At 35.5% G+C, this 14,657-nt stretch overlaps 1 protein-coding gene across 1 annotated transcript in view; it reads right to left on the bottom strand.

Moving 5' to 3' along the window:
* Positions 1-14,657, bottom strand: part of FUT9 (fucosyltransferase 9) — a 203,620-nt gene that overhangs the window by 88,532 nt on the left and 100,431 nt on the right. The window contains exon 3 of the mRNA XM_046004172.1: positions 7,618-7,706. The gene's annotated coding sequence lies outside the window, so the exon portion shown is untranslated. The remainder of the gene's footprint in view (positions 1-7,617; positions 7,707-14,657) is intronic.

A 14,657-nucleotide genomic window follows, 5' to 3' on the forward strand; every position in this document is an offset into this window, starting at 1 on the left:
AGGCAGAGAGAGAAGCAGGCTCTCCGCTGAGCAAGGAGCCCTATGTGGGCCTCGATTCCAGAACCCTGGGATCATGACCAGAGCCCAAGGGAGCGGCTTAACCCACTGAGCCACCCAGGCATCCCTAGAATGGTAATTTATTTTATAAGAATAGCTAGAAATCTCACAGGGCTAATAAGCATAGTTTTAAATAAAAGTTTAGGTTATGTTTATCTCTTCCTACTTCTTCTAAGTATGTACTTACATAAATATTCACATCGTATTATTTTTTCCTAGAGGAGTTGGTTCACTGTAAAATGTTTTCTGTTTATAGTGTAGCTACAGGGAAATCATCCTCACTAAAAATAAAAATTTAAGACCAATTTGACAGTAATAAATTCAGACTTTCTAGACATCTTTGTCTACTAATTCTTCCCCCAGAGCATATAATTTGAAGTATAGTCTGAGAGCTGCTTATATCTACATATTCAAAATGAAGATATATCATTAAAGGGATAAGAAAAGAATATAAAGAAGCCATTATTATAGGTACAGTCTTCATAGGCATTGATCTGACCATACTACTAAGGTAAAAAATGGACTTTTTTGGAGTAACCAAAATAAAGCAGTAAGTTTTCCTAGGCACAGAAGGTGCAAGTATTGTATCCTCAGTTTTCTCCAAATTATTATTTTTATCCAAGTTCTGTGGAATTCTCTATCAACTACTTTTCCAATTCCCTTAAACGTGTTTTCTATGTTTAGATAAAATATTATCTGTTGTATGGGAGATACCAGGGAACCGTAATGGAACAGGTTGTCTGTCTTTCCATCTATCCATCTTCCACCATCCATCCATGAGTGCATCTGGCTATCTATACTCTACCTTACATCTGCTAGAATCATATAAGTGTTTGCATATAGAATGGTCAACACAAACACCAGGACTCTGGAGCCAATCTCACCTATGTTTCCACTCATGCTACCCCGGTTACTCTCTGACATTGCAAGCCTAGTTTCCTTGAATGAAAAATGTGCTCAATGGTATTTTATTTAAAATTCAACACTGTAAATATTTTTAAGCACACATTATTCACCAGGCAGTACAGTAGGAAGGCTTAGTACAAAAGAGAGAGGTCTTATGAAAAAGAACCTTTCTGAATAACTTCTTGAACAATAAAAACAAAAATGCAATAGGCTTTTATGATGGTAGAAGGAGTTTAGATTAGAAAAAAGAAAACAGTGAGAGCTCTAAGCATTCAGATATGGTAGAAGTAGATTTGGAATCTTTTTTCAATGTATATTTATGTACTCTAACAGCTACCAAATGGGATTTACACAGAGGATGGATTAGTTTGATTTTGCACATGTCTTCTGTACCTAGTATACTATTATTTGAAGGTATAGGTTTTTTTTTTTCCTACCAATGTATCTTCTTTTATTGTTTGTCATCCTCTTTTATTCAAGAGCTTTTCAAATAGCCTAATAAAGTATTTTCAAATTACGTAATAAAACAAGTTCCTTTAGAAGTTGGTATTGTGATTGGAAAGCAATAGGGAGAAAGCTTGATTTATTGACAAATGAGAGTATGCTATAAATTTTTCCCATATTAAAACTGCCTATGGATTATCAGATCACTCCTAGAGAAACTGCAGCATATAGGGATAGCGATGTAAAGACTAAAGGCAAGGATCTAAAATACTGAAATACTAAAGGCAGGGATCACAATGTCCATGGGTAGGTCTGCTTTGCTTCATAAAATCTATTTCTTCTGAAATACTATGTATAAACTGAACAAAATTGTACCAGGGAAGATTGCTATCTAAGAAAAGTCATGATAAATGCTTTTGTGAGACAAATGATCATTTTATAACAAAAAAAATCATTTCTCGGTTAATGTATTTCGTGATTTTTTTTTGGTTCTCATTCACTAGATTTCCTTAAAGTGAAAGCATACTTGTATATAATATAAATAAATTAGCAATAGTGATTTCCAAGCTAGTAATCTAGATTGGATTTTGAAGTTCAACAGAAAATAGGTATTTCAGGTGGAATTTTTTGCTTTAAATGTGAATAATACTTTTTCTTTTAGTGGTGTATAATTCGTTAAAATTTGTTTTAAATTAAGGAAAAGAGCTTGGATATCTCTGAAGTTAAGAAAAACAAGAATATGCTCTAACAAATAAGAATATGTCCATATAGTATGGATTTGATGTGGTACAAAGGAGAAGGATTAAGAGGTAAGCCAGATGTGCTGTACAAAGATGTTCAACCCTTCACAACTTGCCTGCTTCTAGGCAAGTCACTTAGCCTGGCAGAGACTTCCTTCTTTTCCCATTTATAACTAAAGAATGTTACTTGAATTTCCTACTTTGCATACTCACTGTAAGGCTGAAATGTCATATGTGTATGAAGAAACCTTTAAACTTAAAAACATATAAGGAAATTTTGGTCTTGTGATGCAATATTATTTCATTAGATAAGGTACACAAGCCTTTAAGTATTTCAATTTTAAAAAGGCACTGTAGTTATTTTGGCCATTTATTGATGTTCTATGTCCAAACATATATCCATTTATACAATAAAAACTATAGCCAGCCATAATGACCGTCAGGTTGCTATGTCTATGTGAACAGTAAGGCTGCATTGCCAAATAATATGGAGCCAAAGGGCCAAATTTAATTTTAATTAAATTTCATTAGTGTATTATAAATTAAAACAACCATCGTTTTGGATGGTTTAAGTAATATGAACTGTTAAAAATGCAAATACATGTGAAGAACTCATAATTCTCAAATTTTAAGTAATGAAAGGACATTTTTATGGCAAATAAGGAGCAGGGGTTCTTAATAACTTAGAGTAAATAGACAAAAATGGCAAGATGTGCTTATTGCTGGGGTAGAAACGATTGAATAGCATATGAGAAGACTCTTTCTAAAAGTAGATTTATCACTGACCAAGTATTAAAAACTTATAATTCATTTTCAAAGATCTTTATAATAATAATTTATAGACATGTAAATATATCTATAAGTAATAGGAGTATTAATAATATATCTATAAATAATATAAAACTTATAGAAAAGTTGCCAGGATGTACAGAGAACTTTCTTCACCCGCTTTTTCCACTATCAACATAATCATGGTACATTTATCAAAGCTAAGAACATTGGCAAAATAATATTAATTAGGCTACAGGTTTTATTCAGATTTCATCAGTTTTCCCACTGATGCCTCTTTTCTGTTTAAAGACCAAATCCAGAGTGCCACATTGCATTAAGTCATAATGTCTCATCTCTCCAGCTGTGTTTCTCAGTCTTTCATGATTTTGAAACTTGTGAAGAACACTGGTAACATATTTTGTAGCACATGCTCCTATTTGACTTTGCCTCATATTTCTCCCAAGATTACAATAGAGTTCTGGTTTTGTGGAAAGAATAGAACAGAAATGAAGTGTACTCATTAAATCACAGAAGAGTACAGGAGGTCAACATATTTTGTTGGAGGTCAACTTATTTTGGAGATGTTAAGCTTGATCACTCAATGGAAGTGGTATCTGCCACATTTCTCCATGGAAAAATTACCTTTGCCCGACACTTCTATACTCTCTGAGGCATGAAGTCTAGCTCACACTCAAAGGAAGAGAAATTAAGCTTTGCCTCCTAGGAGGTGGGTGAGGTGTCTACATATATTATTTGGAATTCTTCTGTAAAGAAGATTTTTGCCTTCTCTGTCATTTTTCTATCAATCATTTATTTGTATCAGTGTGAATTCATCAATACTTATTTTAGTTGTTAGGTTATAGCTTAATAGAATCATTATTTTATTGCACACAGTGCTTTAGTTTTGGTCACTGGGAACTCTTTCTGGTTAGCTCCCATGTCCTTTTGACATGCCCTAATGACTTTTTTGGCACTTTTTTACTTTCTGACACTAGAAGATACTTGAGTTTTAACTACATTTTTCCTTCCATATCTCTCAAATCAGCCATTTTTCTTGATGGCCTGGGTTCCTTTTTTAATTTTTAAGGTTTTATTCATTTGAGAGAGAGAGAGAGAGCGAGAGCGCAAGCATATGAAGGGGGAGGGGCAGGGGGAGAGGTATAAGCAGACTACCTGCTGAGCAGGGAGCCTGATGTGGGGCTCCATCTCAGTATCCAGGATTATGATCTGAACCGAAGTCAGACACTTAACCAGCTGAGCCACCAAAGTGCCCCTAGGTTCCTTTTTTAAATTGGAGAATGGTATTTAGTAACTAAAATCTGGGCATAAGGTGTGCTCATTGCTTCTGTGGTGTTACTACTTCTAGGACTTTTCAGTAGGTAGAGCTAATAAATAGTATGTATGTATACCCATATATGCACACATATCCATATTTATTTTTGTATCTATCTATAGGTATATTAAAATAAAAATAGCTCATATTATATCTCTGTCTCTAACCTAGCACTACAAGGTTAATTTTAGCTATTTCCCTTTGATTATTTAAACTTCTTTCACTGACAATGAGGAACCTAGTTTCTGTTATCATCAATTTATTTGTTTATGTGTCCCACCCTAATATACATTTAAAGTGGTTACATAATTACTCACCTATACTCATGTTGGGGGAGAATTATCAAAGAGTGTACATTATCTATGTACAGTTATTTTCTCTTCAGCATTATTCATTTTAGTCTTTGTCCTCTCAAAAGACTGTTTCCCTAAGTTACTTAGGCTAGATCATTTTCTTTGGTTAGATTCATTTGTCACAGTCAATATCCAATTGTTTTCTTATTTCTAATTTTCATACTATATAGCTCACTCTGTGGTGTACAGTTCTATAGGTTCTGATGAGTGCATAGTCACTCATCCAGAATTGGAGTATCATGCAGAACAGTTCTATTACCCCCCAAAACGTCCTCATACTATCACTTTACAGTCAACTCTTTCGTATCTCCCAAGCCCTGGCAACTGCTGATATGTTTCTTATTTCTATATATACTCATATAGTATTCGGTCATTTCGTTCTTTCTTCTTTCACTTAGCAAAATACATTTAACATTCACCATTGATATTGCATAAATCAACAATTCTTTCTTTTTTATAGTTCAGTAGTATTTCATTGTATAGATATACTATAGTTTGTTCATCCATCACCAATTGAAGAACACTTTGGATATTTTGATGTCTTAGCAATTACAGATAAAATTTCTATAAATATTCATATATAGAATTCTGTGTAAAAATAAATTTGAAATTCACTTGTTAATATAGGAATGGGATTGCTGGATCATATGGTTAAGTGTATATTTAGGTTTACAAAAAAACTGGCACACAATTTTCCAAAGTGCTGGTACCACTGTAAAGTCCTATCAGCAACGAATGAGAGTCCCCAGGGCTCTGGAAGCTCACCAGCATTTAGCATTGCCAGATTTTTAAAATTTTTTATTCATTTTAATACGTGTCTAGTGGTTTCTAACTGTAGTTTTAATTTGCAGCCCCCTAATGACTAATGATGTTGAACATCTTCCCATACATTTATTGGCCATTCGTACATCTTTTTAGTGGAATTCAGATCTTTCACCCATTTTTAAATTGGGTTGTTTCTTTCCTTTTTGTTAAGTTCTAGAACTTCTTTATAATTTCTGAATACAAATTCTTTATCAGATATGTGGTTTATAAGTCTGAATCTTCTATTTTCATTTTTAAACAGTGTATTCGATGGAGACATCTCTAAGAATTTTACTTTTTGCTTTTGAATCATTCATTGTAATGGGAAGGGCTGTGATCAGCTAATTCATTTAGTTACAACAGGGCATTTACACTGAAGCAAATTTAAAACAAATTCCAATGTGCATTACAGTTAAAGTTTAGACCTTGTATATTTTCTTATCTATAATTTCTCATGGATAAGATGAGAGTGGTTAAAATTTCATTTTAAGTCAGAACTGTAGGATTTGACATGTTTTTCTCATTAAAATTTTGAATAATACACTTCATTGGCGTGTTCTGACATCAACCTACAAAATTCATTAGGTAGCAGAATTATGGCTTTATGTCAACAGTTCTCTGGAAAAGAGCTGTCCAACATGGTGGGTATTAGCCACATAGAACTGTCAAGTACTTGAAATGTGGCAAGTGTGACTGAGGAAATCACTTTGAATTTTAGTTAGTTTAAATTTAAAAAGTGATATTCAATTTAGTTATTGGAATACTTCAAGTATGTGTGGGACAACATGGCTTTGTGAATCTACTTTTTTCCAACTATGAATTTTATGAAATCTAAATATAGATCAAGAATATCCAATAAAAATGTAATATCCTGATTGATACATGCTATAAGTACACCCAGCATTTCAAAGACTTAGTGTGAAAAAAAAGGACATAAAAGGTCTCAATATTTTTTACATCAATCACATGTTAATGATTTTATTTTGAATATATATGGTTAATAGAATATATTATTAAAACCCATTTATCTGTTTCTTTCTTCTTCTTAAAAATCTGGCCACAAGAAACATTTAAATTACATGTTTGGCTCACATTTTATTTTTATCAATTAGCACTACTTTAGAACCACATATTGTGTATTAAATTATATTTTGTGTCCAAAAGCATTCAGTGTTCTGAAATGACATGCTAATAATGTATCTACCATCACTACAGCCTCCACAGTATAATCAGTCACACCTCATTCTCCTGCCTTTGTAGAGAAAGATCAGTTCCAAGTCACTTGTGGCAGATGTTAGATGCTCAGACAGGGACCCAGCAAGGAAAGGGAAGGGAGAACAGAGAGCAAGATGTGGGATGAATATTGCCGGTCTGGCATTATCAAGTGTTGTCAAGGAACAGCATCTCCTGATGGCTTAACCACACCATAAATTTTGGGGACACTTCCGATTACTGAAGGGCTCTAGTTTTGGCTTATTTTCCGGTGAGCAAAAGTATTGGGCTACCTCCTTTCCTTCCCACTGCTGTGAGTTAGTACTTTCAGCTTAGTACTGATCTCAAAAACAGCATAGTATTCTAGCCTTTCATTCCCTTCTTCGCTTTCTGGCAATGTGAAATTAATAGTAAGAGTTTCCTTTACCACGTAAAAATGAGTTTTCTTCTTTTTACATAATTTATTAAAGAAACTACACACACACACACACACACACACACACGGACACACACATGCACACAGATGATTTAGTAGTATAGGTATTGTCTTGCCAAAACTAAAATCATTTTTGAAAAATAACTAATATAGAAATGGGCCTGACCTTAAAATGATATTACACATTACATTTTTAGAAAGATGATTTCAAGATTTTAATACTTCAACATAAAATTTTGCAGGCCCAATATTTTTTTTTAATTATAGAAGACTAAAAATAGTATGTAAATATTAAGGTATTAGGTAAAATATTTATTAAAAATATAACTAAACCTCAAAGTGTATTACTCTACTGCAATAGATAATTATATTAGGCTTTAACTTTGATACAACATTAATTTACAGAATAGCTCTTCATATAAGATAAACTTCTACAAGTTTTCTATACTTTGGATGAGTTTTAGTGTATAATAATTCTGAAATAATCTAGGTTACCTACAAGTTCTAATTGAACACATTTCTCTCACAATTAAGCCAGCATCAAAGTAAATATATACTTACAATATAGAGAACATATCATGGGAAGCACATAAGCAGTTGTTAAGCTACTCCACTGTATTATAAAATTCTTGAATTATTGCATCCTAAGCCTGTTGGGAAAGAAAGGAAAAAAAAAAGTATGTTAATTAAATGTACTGGGTGTACTATATAGGCAGCTAAATAACCAAAAGAAAACTAAAAAGAAAATCATATACTTCTCATAGATCTTTCTCTATATATTTTTGTGCCTTTTGTTTATATAAATTTATTATTTAAGTTTTAGAAAAATGCTATTAAACCATGTAAGTCATTTGAATATGTAATAAGAGAAATATTATTATTTTTTAAAAGATTTTATTTATTTATTTATCTTAGAGAGAGAGAGAGAGAGAGAGAGCAGGAGCATAAGTATGAGCAGTTAAGAGCGAGTGGGGGAAGGCAGGGGAAGGAACAGAGAGGGAAGGAGAGGGACAAGCAGACTCCACACTGAGTGAGTCTGAGCCAGGGCTCTTTCTCACAATCCTGACATCATGACATGAGCTGAAATCAAGAGTTGGATGTTTAACTGACTGAGCCACTGAGGTAAGCCATAAGAGAAATATTATTAAAAAGAATGAATGCTGTAACTGAAACTCTGAGGAAATAACATACCTTGTTAACCAAGGTAGATTTCATCATCTCTATTTTTTATGTTTACCACCTACAGAATACATTGTATATGTAGCACAAAAACAAAATAAAAAATAAAAAAAAGAGGTTACTGAATGATCTGGATGTTTCTAATTATCTGGATGCTTAATAAACCAAAGACCAAATAATCAGATGATTTGTCCAAATATTTTCAAATTTTCATGTTGATGTATGCCAGCTGCTAAGGTCTGAATTTTGTTTTCTCCCCAAATTCATGTGTTGAAATCCTTTATTTTTTTAATTTTAAGTATGCTTCAAGTCCACTGTGGGACTCCAACTCACAACCTTGAGACCAAGAGTCGCAGCCAGCCAGGCATCTGCAAATGTTAAAATCCTAATGCCCATGATGATGGTACTGGGAGGTGAATAGCATTAGTACCTTTACTTAGGACCCAGACAGTGCCCTTGCCCTCTTCACCACATGAAGACACAGTGAAAAGATGTACATCCATGAACCAGGAAGCCCTCATCCTAGCTGCCAGCACCACAATCCTGGACTTCTCTGCCTCTAGAACTGTGGAAAATAAATTTCTGCTGTTTATCAGCTACCTAGTCTGCGATACTTTGTTACAGCAGCTCAAATGGACTAAGCCCACAAACATGATTGGCTATAAAATGCACGCAAGTGCTTTCAAACCTTATTGAATTTTTTATTCTATAATGAACGGAGATTCTATTTAATACAAAGTGGGAAGCTGACCCACTGACATTACCCCAACCAAGAGCAAATCTAGTGGAACTATGGAGCAGTTTAAAGTCAAATAGAGGATTTGGTTTCTCTTTAAGAGAGTGCCTTCACAAACTGTGTGTAATGAATGTATTCCCTGTCAAAAATGTTTCTGCTGTAGAACTAAGCTTTTCAAACTTAGAGGTTAGTAAGTGATGGTTAGGAATTCCATACCCAGTACATGTACACACACATCTACACACGTGTACACACACCCACACATACATGTGCTGTGGGGTGCACACACATGCACACACACATGCGCGCCCATCCTGTCTTCATCGTATGTCTCCCAAATTCCTAATCTATTTTTTCTTCCTGAAGTCAGTAGATTTTAAAGCAAAGTTCAGTCAAATTTCTTTCTGGATACACACATAGCATTGGCTTATGTTTAATAGAAAAAATGATTTTCCCCCTAATTTGGCCTTCTCCCTCCCTATTTACACTTTAATATTGGATTCAAATACATTAAAGGTAATAAAAATGTGGAATACTGATCTGGCATCTTTGTCTTGTCTTTAAAATCTTAACTATTCCTTCTTGAAGTTATAAAACAGATGAATAGCTTCCCTATAACAACTGTTGAAGGTTTTTTAGGTGCGTTTGATTGACATTTAACCATCACAGCAATATTTTAAGGAAGGATTTATTACCCTCATTTTACAGGGTTTTGATAATTCAAACAAATCATCTATACAGGAAGCTGGAAGGTGTAATTGGGGTCAAATCCAGCCCGAATTTAAAAGTGTGTACTCAAAACAGTCTTCACTTGTACATGGTTTTCTGGACACGTTTAAAAGATAATTCTGCCTAGACATCTACTTTCAATAGTATTTGAATATCAATTTGGAAAAAAATAATGAAATACTTAGTAAGGTAGATCAATGTTCTGTGTTGAAACCATATATATCTTGGGTTTAGAATTGTTAAATGAGCAAAACCAAACACAATTATTGCACATAACATATGTAATGTGTTGGTTTTAAATCTTGACATAAAGGACCAACACAGTTAATAAATTAAGAAAAATAGAGAAGGGACATTTGTATCTATCTCAACTGGTTCCAGACTTTTATGACACTAAAGCACTGTGCCATTTTTTTTTAATGATTTTTCTGCCTCAGCATCAAATGCCATTCTTTCTTTGTTCTTACCATCCAAACCTTTTCTGATGCTTTCAAAATTATCTTTGCTGGCAAGTCAGCAAAATTCAACATTTAAAGTCCTACCTAGAATGAGAGCAAATAATGAGAATCAACAAATGGGCTGAGTTATCTACTTGGAAACTCAGATTTGGATATGTTGTGTATCTGTGTGTATGCATGTGTGTATTTCCCAAATTATGGCTATGCTTTAATTAGCTGAATAAATAACACTTACATTATGGAGTTATTCTGATTACTTTTGTTGGTAAAGTTTTATCTAAATAAAGTTTTCTTTATCCTTTTTTTTTTTTGTATTACCTGCAGGGAAACAATTGTTCCCTTCCATTCTCTACATTTCTGTCTAAGTCAGTCACGTGATGATATATGTTTTTCTCTTTTGCTTTCTTATGTATTTGTCTTTCCTTCTAGGGTAGTCAAGTCATCTGCCTGATGTGGGGTAGAGGTAGGTAGGACAAGACACTCAGTGTTTGTCATTTAAAGGGTCATTTTGACATAAGGCTTAAAGTCAGGCAATCTTGAGAAAGTTTTTTTTTTTTTTCTTAAAGATTTTATTTATTTACTTGAGAGAGAAAGAGAGAGAGAGGACGAGCAAGAAGGGGGAGGGGCAGAGGGGAAAGGGGGCGGGGAGAATGTCTAGCCAGCTCCACGCTGAGCACAGAGCCCTAGATGGGGCCCCATCCCGCAACCTGGAGATCATGACCTGACCGAAAACAAGAGCTGAACACTTAACAGACTGAACTACCCAAGCGCCCAGAAAAAGAGAGGATTTCTAAATTCCTTTAGTTCTCCTTTATATATAAAGACTAGACCTCGTGGCTTTGTCTATTATTTGAGGTCTGGCCCAGATCCAGAGGCTTGGTGACTTAAGGATGAAACATTAAAATGGTTCATTGATTTTTACTTCTCATCTTGGTGTTTGTCAGTGAGCATAAATGGCTATGTTTGCATATAATTTTATACAAAGGAGTTTGAAATCATGTAGAAATAACATAAGAAGAAAGCCTGATTTGTTCATTCCTTTGGCAAAGGCAAAAGAGATGGAGAGAAAGAAGAGCTGAGTGGAAGAGGAAAGTGGCTGTTTTCTCCTCCCAGGTGCTTGAGGTCAAGCCCGGGAGAGTAGCTTTAGGAACTCTCAGTTCCTAAAGAACTTCAGAGAACCTGAAGGAACTCTCAGTGGTTTTGCTTATGCTTTTGGGAAGAGATTACTGTGCCGAATAATCCCGTACCAACATGTGTTGACCGAGTAGTGTCATGAGGGCTGCATGGCTGGAACAGGCCCAGTTTACAATCCCAGCTCTCCCTAGGTTACTTATGGCATGGAAGATGAGCTAAGGGGGAAAAAAAAAAGGGCCTACAGCGGGGAGTGAAAGGACTTAGGCACAGAGGTTTGTGAGGTTCTCTGCTTTAACCAAGTGTTGGAAGAGGGAAGCATCAATATATGTGACATCAGAGACTGGTGGACCCAAACGCCAAGATCCTAGACAGACTGAATTCTTGGGACCATTAGGCTCACAAAGCTGAGAAATAAGTGACTGTGAGAAATGGCAGCCACAGAGTGGCCCACAGCAAGGGGACTGAATTGTCATCCTGAGAAGAGGCAGTTAGAGAAGGGAAGCCACACAGAGGAGGCCACATCTGAGTGATGGTAAGTACATAGCCTCAGCTTCAGGATAGAGCATGAGGAGGAGAGGGAACACTAGGTACAAAGGGCCAGGAAAGGAACAAGTACAACATGTTCAAGGAAGAAAAAAATCCCAGCATGCTTGTGGTGTAGTAATCCAGGGCACAGTATTGTGGGGGGTAGGAATGGGGGTTTGGTGCGGGGGGGGGGGGGGAGGATTGATAGGCAGATAGCGGCTGGGTGATGTTGGGTCCCATAAGCCATTATAAGGAGTCCAGACTTTATTCATGGTACAGTACAGATACCAAGGTTTTGACCAGGGGACCCTATGACCTGATGAAAATTTTAAATTTTCATTTCAGATGTTCTGTAAAACATTTAGCAGAGTGGCTAGCCCAGAAGTACCAGCCCCTCTAAAGGTGACTGTAGCAGTTGAGTTGAGAGATGATGGTGACCATAAATTTAGTAGCAGTGACAGTGGAGAGAAGTGTTAGGATTTGGGATATATCTGAATAAAGTATAAAATCCTATCCATTCATTTCATCATTTCATAAACACAAATGCATCTGTGAGCCATCATGATAGGGTGGGCTATGTTTCTTTCCTTAGCAAAGGGTCAATGTGAAAAATAAAAATTACGTAGATATTTATGTAAGGTACTTCAGTCGTTTTGAGTAAAATTTACCAAAAAGTAAAAATATGGAGACATTTGTTTTATATAATGAAAAAAGTATGTTGAACCAATTGATTAAAGACAGTATAAATGATTAAGAGAAGTAGTATATTATTTTTATAAATGAAAGAATAAAGAAATAGACAAAAGGAGCATTACTTTTCTCAGAAAGAAGAGTACTCTTGAGGACTCCGAATGATGTTGTTAGAAACATCTCAGATATATTTGAAATTGAATTTCACTAATAGGTTTCTGAATTCACCAAATGTGATGAAAGGACATTGAATTTTGAATAAATAAAGACAATCCCTTCATGCAGTTTATAGTAATAAGTGAGATTTGCTGCCAGAAGAGGTCACTGAGCCAATTCCTGTGGCTATACTTTAAACGGAATTTTATGAATTCAGAATTACTAGACTGGGTCCTCAAGCCTTCTTTAATTCAACATACATTTTAAAAAATGCATTCTGTCTAACAGCTGGTAGGTGCTATGGCTAAAAGGGTGGCCAAATACTCTCCTGTCCTTGAAGAGTTCATAGTCAAGAGGAGGGAAGGAAGAAAGAGAAATGAAGAAATCGGTACTAAATGTCCGGCTAGGGGCACAAATACAGCAGCGTTCGACGCTAACTTAGCTGAAGCTTGATAATGTAAAGTGAACGTTGAATGGGGGGGCCCGGGGGGGGGGGCTGTGCAGTATGAACACAAATAAAGAATGCGGAGATATTAAAGGTTGGGACTAAAACGTAATCTGGCTCCAGCGGAGCAGAGAGATAGGCAGTGTGATGAAGCACAAGCAGGAGACAGCAGAAAGGAGCAAGGGCCAGCTGTGGGAGGGGCTCACGTTAAAACCTTGAACCTCATTAACGCAAATAATAACACCCCCTCGTAATAAAAGAGTGCTCACTATGAAACAGGCACAATTTTAAGGGTTTTATATACAAATCTCAGTCTATCAATAAGTCTATGGGATACTATTCCAGTTGTCGAGAAGAGGAATATGAAGCACAGAGAGGTTAAGCCATTTGCCAAAGGTCACCCAGCTTGGAAACCGTGCAGCTGGCCTGCAACAAAAGCAGACTGATTCCAAAGTTCTACTCTTGGTCACACAGTTATGTCTTGTGAGATCAACGTTTGATACTTTAGCTGCAAAACACTTTTTTTTTTTTTTTGCATAATTTACATGGAAAAGGAATACTTTTTCTCCCCGTACAAAATGTTGGTTTGCTCTTTAAATTGAGTGGAAATAGGAATAAGAATCCTGAAATTAAAAGCACAAAGTGAGTGAGGAGGGAAGGGAGAGGAAGGGAAATGATGTTTCTTGAGCGTTTTGCTTACTGTGTGCCTAGATGGTGAATGTTCACCTTCCTTGGTCTGTAGATACCTGTGCAAAGCTGGGAAAAGGAGTGATTATGGGAGAAGTATATGCTTTGTGCTCGCTTTTACAACTCCTTAGTTATTTTCATGGTCTGAATTCTTTCGCAGGTTAGGCTTTCCTGTTGTTCCCTTCCCTTCCCTCTTAAGTAGCTGGCTTGGATATCTGCCCTGACCTTATTCCTTAGGGGAATACGATTCGGAGCTGTGTGAACAGCACGAAACAGGATTGGTGTTCAGGAAGAGAGCTAGCCCTGAGTCTTTCAAATTCTTCCACTTCCTTAGCTGCTGTAGGAAACAAGGATTAGTAGCATTTAGGACCATTAATAACCATCAATGTCTTGAGGACTTAAAATATATTTATGTTTGGATACAGGCTAGTAATTGCTATCAGAGAAGATGTTGGAAATTAGTTCATAGTTTATACATGTGTTTTATCCATAGAGTATTTTTAACACACACTTTTTGAGGATGGGAGGGAGAGTTGCTTTGTTCTTTTAAAACCTATAAATCCCTTCAGGGCAAACTATTGAGCCTCTCCCATCTGGGGCTTGAAACAGTACTGTAAATCTCATTGTGTATTCATCCCGGAACATTTGTTTTACTCAAAGATTTGGGAAAAAGAAATTTGTTCTAAAATAAATATCACAAGTACAGTGCAGAATGTACATACATTTTAAAAAATATTTATTTAACCAAGTGTTTATTGAATCCCTACTGTGCTAGATGGTGCTCTGGTTATTGGAATTAAGACAATTATTTCCAGATATTTATATTATGCTGGTTTGTGAGAAAAGGATATAGTATGTTTTA

Source organism: Meles meles, chromosome 5, assembly GCF_922984935.1.
Source record: "Meles meles chromosome 5, mMelMel3.1 paternal haplotype, whole genome shotgun sequence".
Lineage (NCBI taxonomy): Eukaryota > Metazoa > Chordata > Mammalia > Carnivora > Mustelidae > Meles > Meles meles.